This window comes from Octodon degus, unplaced genomic scaffold, assembly GCF_000260255.1.
Source record: "Octodon degus isolate 3935 unplaced genomic scaffold, OctDeg1.0 scaffold00006, whole genome shotgun sequence".
Lineage (NCBI taxonomy): Eukaryota > Metazoa > Chordata > Mammalia > Rodentia > Octodontidae > Octodon > Octodon degus.
In genome coordinates this window covers 33,645,415-33,652,301 of record NW_004524582.1, presented here as the reverse complement: position 1 = coordinate 33,652,301, position 6,887 = coordinate 33,645,415, and the positions used below count along the sequence as shown (strand labels likewise).

Here is a 6,887-nt window from a genome sequence, read left to right as displayed (position 1 = left end):
AACTTACATGTAGTCACTAAAATCTAGTAAGTAATTCAAGTATGGTCATATAAACCAGGCAATTAAAGACTCACATCAAATGATCCAAAAACAAAGACCTGAAGTAAAGGCTGAAAGCTTTGTTTCTTCCTCTCATGTACATGCCTAAACATCAGGACATTACTGTAGAAAATAAAGTTGTATACGGTTTCCAGAGATGACGAAATTTCAGCACAAAGGGTGTCAAGACCCATAGTTTGCTTCATCAAATGCTTTTCTAGCTCGTTTCAGTTCTTCACTCATAGTAAGCAAGTCTTTAACCCTAGCAAACTTCCTTGGGTCCTTTCGAATCAAGAAGACGATATTTTCGACTTGTACTCGACCTTGTCTTCCAATGGACATTGCCTTGTGAGTCTGGGGCCGGGGAGATGGCTCAGTGGAATAAGCGCTTCCTTGGTAAGCGCAAGGGCCTGAATTCAATCCATTCTTTGGAAAAACGTCTCTTTCTTTTACCCTGTCCACCTTCAGCACCTCCTCCAATTTCTTCATTTTCCTCCTCAAAGGTAGGATCCTCTTCCTCATCCGTCATCCGACCAGCCAACCTCTTTTTACTTTATTTATTTATTTTTGGGTGTGTGTGTGGCCAGCTCAGCCCACCAGGGGGCGGGACTGGCTGGCATGTGGTGCTGTGGGATTGAACCACGGTCCCTGTGCTTTGCTAAGCTTGTTCTAAGTAGGTGCTTTAGACCACTGAGCCATCTCACCAACCCGGCATTTTTCTTTATGGTAAAATATTTTTGTAAGTTTCTCAAAAGAGTTCACTATGGCTGGGGAGATAGCTCAGTGGTCTAAGCACCTGCCTGGCAAGCACAAGGACCCGAGTTTGATCCCTGGTACTGCATGCTGTGCTAGCCCCAGAAATCTAGGTGTGCCATGCTGGCCTGAAATGGCGTGATGGTGCATGCCTGTAATCCCAGCACTGAGGAGGCTGAGACAGAAGGATCGCTATGAGTTTGAACTGCATAGCAAGACCCTGTATAAAAAAATAAATAAATAAAAGGCTTCACAAGCCTTTTGGTAGGCAGACACTGTGGCTATTACACTGTGCGGCTCCCACACAACTGTCACAGGTACACCAGCCATATGGCTAGCTGAAACTAGTTCAGGCTCAAAGCAAGTTTAGAACCAGGCAGAAGCATCAGATGGCTTCTTCCTGGTTACGTCAACTGAGGATGGGCCCTTCATCCCAAAAGCTGTCTCCCGCCCCTCTGCCTCCTTTGTCCATTGCTCCTGGCCAATGCCCAACCCTTGGTCTTCACTGGAGATCAACAGGTGTGCAGCAGCCAGTCCAGTGGCTTACACTTGTGGCCCAGCCACTGGGGAGGCTGAGGTGAGAAAGTGCTGGAGTGTGCAGGCATTGGAGACCAGCCTGGGAAACAGGCTACGACCCTGTCCTAAAAAGACACATGGGCTTTTCCTACAGTGTTATTATACAAATGAATCACATGGCTCCTGCTTGCCTTTTTCACTGGCCGCCGTCTGACCATGTGGTCATCTGTTGTCCTGCCCCTTCTCGAGGATGAGTCCCCTTAATGTAGGGGTAGAGTGAGCGGGCTGCCCACTCTCTCCTAACTGTGGCTGAGTGTTCTCTAGGCTGGGCCCTCAGAGCAAGCTGCTCTACACACGCGCAGTGTAGGGACTGAGCCCAGGGACTTTGCACTGAGCTACATCCCAGCTTTTTTTTTCTTTTCTTTTTTTAATTTTATTTATGTGTGTGTGTGTGTGTGTGTGTGTGTGTGTGTGTGTGTGTGTGGCCAGCTCAGCCCACCAGGGGGCGGGGCTGGCTGGCATGTGGTGCTGGGGGATTGAACCGCGGTCCCTCTACTTTGCTAAGCTTGTTCTAAGTAGGTGCTTTAGACCACTGAGCCATCTCACCAGCCCATCCCAGCTTTTTTTAATGGCTTTTTTTTTCTTTAATTTTGATATAGGATCTCCCTAAACATCTTAAGTTGCTTGGGCAGGCTTGAATGTGTGAACCTCCTGCCTCAGCCTCCCAAGTGTTGGGGTTACAGGTGTGCCCCACCATGGCGAGCTGTGCCCATGTCCCTGTGAACCTGCACCCTTGCCTCCACTGGCGCAGGCCCTGAGGCTGGAATGCTGAGCTTGTATGGACTTAACTTTTTAAGAGCCTGCAAAAGCAGTTTCCCAGAAACAGTTGCACTGGCTCACCGCAGTGTGAAGGGTCCTTTGCTGCACACCCTCGTGCAGCTGATGTCATACACTGATCTTGTGTCTTGTCACCTTGCAAAGAACACTCATGTATTCTGGTGGCCTATTTTTGTTTGTTTTTAATTCCACAGATTTTTCTGCCTAGATGGCCCAGTCCTTACAAATAAGGATCATTTTGCTTTTCCTGTACTAGGCTGGACCTCATTTCTACTTCTTGTTGCAGCTGGTTGCCACACAGCCAGGGGAAGTAGAGGCTGTGAGCCTCACTTCCCCGCTCTGGACGCCAGGCAGCACACTGGTTTTCCAAAGTTATGTGTGGACCTGGCTATAATTTTTTCATGTTCTCTTTTTTGGTTGGTGCCTTTGCCAGGTTGAGCCAGGATTTGTTGAGAGATTTTAAAACCAGGGGTGAGGATTGGGTGGCATCAGATAAGTTGTGCCCCAGGGACACCCCTCTGTGCTGTGATGAAGTGTAATTTTTTATTATTGGGTTTGATGGGATAAAATGAAAAGCATTTTGCATCTGTGCTCATGACAACATTGTGCTGGAGGTTTCTTGGGATTTGGGTTTGGGCGTTGGTGGCTGCTGCCTTGAGCTCAAAGGCAAAGTCCCTTCTGTTACTCTGCAGCACTTGGGAGTACTGGCATTATTTCTTCCTTGTAGCTTTGGTAGAAATTCTCAGTGAAGCCAGGCCTAGTGGTTTTTTGTTTGTTCTTTTGGTGGGGAGTTTTTAAAAACTAGATATTCAGGGCTGGACTTGGTGGCACATGCTTGTAATCCCAGCACTCAGGAGGATGAGGCAGGAAGATAGTTGCAAGTTTGAGACCAGCCTGGGTACAAAGTGGGTGCAAGGTTAGCCTGAACTGCATAGTGAGACATAGCTATTTAGGTTATCTATTTTTTGAATGAGCTTTGGAATTTTGTCTTCCTAGGAATCTGTTCATTTCTTCTAAATTGTCAAATTTATCTGGATAAAGTTTATTATTATTATTATTATTATTATTATTTTAATGTGTGAAAAATCCATGAGCATTGCTTTTTGCAAGCCTACTATGCAGTTTAGGCTGGCCTCAAGCTCACAGCAATCCTGCCTCAGCCTCTCAAGTGCTGGGATTATGGGTGGGGTGGACATCATGCTCAGCACATCCTATAGTTTTTACTATACTGGCCTTTCATTTCCACTCAGTTAATTTTTTTTTCCAGTCCTAGGGATTAAACCCAGAACCTCATTCAGACTAGGAAAGTGCTCTGCCACTAAGCTGTAGCTCCAGCCCTTTATTTTCAGTTTTTATTTGGACACAGGTCTTGGCTCTGTTGCCCAGGCTGGCCTCAAATTTTTGACTCTTCCTGCTTTAGCCTCCCAAATACAGTAGCTAGGACTACAGGCATAGGCAACTATGCTGTTGATTGCTGGACTTCTGACATGATTCCATTGGAGTCAGAGAATATGCTTTGAGTTGTTTAACTCCTTTTAAATACACAATGACTTTTGCCCAGAAGATGGCAAGTTGTTTTAAATATTAATTAAGCCAAGTGAGTTAACAGCACTGTCCCAGCCCTGCATTCCAGAGGGCCAACCACGTGCAGATGCAGAGCTGTTAGGGGCTCCGGGTGTGGCCATGGGCTCACCTTCTCTGCAGGCCTGTCAGTTCTGGCTTCAGGGGTCTCACGTGTTGTTCGGTGCATGTGCATTCAGGATCTCTATGGCCTTTTGACAGTTTCTCCAGTTCATCATTGGGAAATGATCCTGGATCTCTAATAGTATTCTTCTTGGCTCTGCTCTCTACTTTGGTTGTCCACACTTCCTCAAGCTAGGGTTAGCATGGTGATAGTCACCCACCTTCTGCTCTTGACATATTTGTGTCTTAATGTGTGAAATGTGTTTTTCTAGGCAGAATAGAATTGGGTCTTTTAATCCTATATGATGTTTGCCTTTAGTCCAAGCATTTAGCATATTTCTTGTGACATCTCGGGACGTGGTCAGGTTGAAATCAGCCATTTTGCTCTTGTTTGTTCTTTCCCCTTTTTTCTGAATCTTTTTGGGTTAATTTTTAAAGATCTTCTTGATTCCTGCATTGTTCCATTTGCTGAAGATTTTTTTTTGTTGTTGTTGTTATTTTACTCCCATCAATTTTTCTTATTTTAATGGTTGCTTTAGGGTTTATACTCGACTTTTCTAAAAGATGGAGTCTTGCTGTTGTCTAGCCTGGCCGTAAGCTCTTTTGCTGAATCAGTCCTCCTGCCTCAGCCTCCAGGAAGCTTGGGCTCCAGGACGTACACAGCATGGCTTCTCACTACCTGTTGTAACTCACCCTCGCCTAACTTCAGGAGGCACCCTATCATCTCATGCACGGGGATAGCTCCCAGTACTGTTTTGTTTTCCTTCCTAGCCTGTGCATCAGTCCATATTTTACGTTTTCATGGCATAAACCACTCAATGTATTAGTGTTATTTTGGCTTATGCACTTGTTTTTTAGGGAAATTTAAACACTAAGGGGACACTTTGGGGTTATTTATGCTGTTTCTGTTTCCAGTGCTCTTCAAATCTTTGAGTGGATTCAGGCTCCCATATGGTTGTATGGTCACTATCTTTTAATACATTTTAAACACTCATGGGTGATACACTCACCAGCTTTTTTTTTTTTTAATGTATTTGGTACAAGGTCTTACTATACAGCTTGGACTCATAGGTTTCCATAGTTTTGTTCAGCTATTGATGGCATTTTGGGGGGGGTACTGGGATTGAATTCAGGACCTTGTGCTTGCCAGGCAGGTATTTATGCCACTGAGCTATCTCACTGGCCCAACATCTTTTAAAAATTCTTTTTGTTTTTTAAAGGCTCTGCCAGGGGGCTGGTGAGATGGCTCAGTGGTCTAAAGCACCTACTTAGAACAAGCTTAGCAAAGCACAGGGACCGCGGTTCAATCCCCCAGCACCACATGCCAGCCAGCCCGCCCCTGGTGGGCTGAGCAGGCCGCACACAAAATAAATAAATAAATAAATAAATAAATAAATAAATAAATAAATAAAGGCTCTGCCAGGGTTTACAGCATTCAGTATTAACTCATCTCTGCCAGCTGTCAAGTGATGCTCCACCTTCCACTTGAGGGAAGATGCTTGTGATGATTTTCACTTCTGTGTATGTCATAAACCCCACCATACATAGGAACTGTTTTAACTTTATCAATTACTTCAAACATAGATTTTTAAAAAAATGTATTTGGTACAGGATCTCGCTGTGCAGCTCAGCCTCTTAGTGATCCTCCTGTTTCAGCCTCACCAGCGCTGTGATTATAGGCATGTGCCACCACCGCCCGGACTCGGTGGCTGGCTGGGCACACCCAGGGCAGGCAACATGGCATGTGGTACCAGTACTGGGGATCGAGCCCGGGTCCTTCCGTTTGTCTAGGCAGATGCTTAGATCACTGAGCTGTCTCCGCAGGCCCTCTTCAGCTTTTTGAATCAGAAAAATTCCTTGCTTTGTTTTGTTTTGAAGGGCATTTTTACTGGTACTAGACACCACCTTAATGGATTTGCCTCGTGGTACACAGGCACTGCCAGCTGTCTTCTTGTCCTGTCTTCAGAACGATGCCCGCAGTGTTCTCCTCTTTGCCACGCTGCACAAAAGGCTGCCTTTTCCAAGCTGCTGAAAAGCTGCTCTCCAGAGCTGGTTTTCAGCTGCTGACACTGAAGATTCTCTCCTCCCTCCTTTATCTTTTTGAGACAGGGTTTTGCTGTGCATCGCAGGCTGGCCTTGAACTCACAGCAATCCTCCTACCTCAGCCTCCCCAGTGCTGGGATTACAGGTGTGTGCCACCATGCTCAGCTCTTGTTTCTTGTGCTTAGATTTTGTTCTGCATTTACAGATGTGGGTTTGTCTTCATTATTTCCAGAGAAAGCTGGACTCTTTCTTTTACCTTGTAATCTTTTTATTTGGTGCAGTGTCTTGCTATGCAGCTTGGACTTGTACTGACCCTCCTGTCTCAGCCTCCCCAGTGCTGGGATTACAGGCGTGTGCACCATGCCGTTTCAGTAGCCAGCACGGTGGCATAGCATGTGGTAACAGGGATCGAACCGGGGTCCTTGTGCTTGCCAGGCAGGCACTTAGGATGTTGAGCTATCTCCCCAGCTCTTCTTTTTTATTTTAAAGAGAATTAAAAAAAACTATTAAAATCAATATAGAGGGCTGGTGAGATGGCTCAGTGGTCTAAAGCACCTACTTAGAACAAGCTTAGCAAAGCACAGGGAGCACGGTTCAATCCCCGGCACCACATGCCAGCCCGCCCCGCCCCCTGGTGGGCTGAGCTGGCCACTCACACAATCAATCAATCAATCAATCAATCAATCTAGAACTCCAAAACAAGGGAAGAAATCAACGTTTCTTATATTGCATATTATCTTCAGAGCAGTTGCTCAGATCGGATCTTTTTTCTTAAGAGCAGTTTCTGCTCTTTACCTGCCTCTCCTCCCCTGCAGAGATCCAATTTCCCTGGCATTTCATGGCCTGCCACAATGGCAGAGCCTGTGTCTCTGCTTCATCTGGGACAGCTCTGTCTCAGTCCAGGTCAGCAACTCTTGCTTTTTCAATTTGCCATTAATCCCAGGCGGGCACTCAGGCTTCACTTCTAGCAGTCGGCTGTGGCTTTAGGTTTTCCCATATCTCTGTGCAGCACCCGT

General features: G+C 46.0%; 1 pseudogene; it reads right to left on the bottom strand.

Moving 5' to 3' along the window:
- Positions 1–215: 215 nt before the first annotated feature.
- Positions 216–568, bottom strand: LOC101572980 (annotated as a pseudogene).
- Positions 569–6,887: the final 6,319 nt, after the last annotated feature.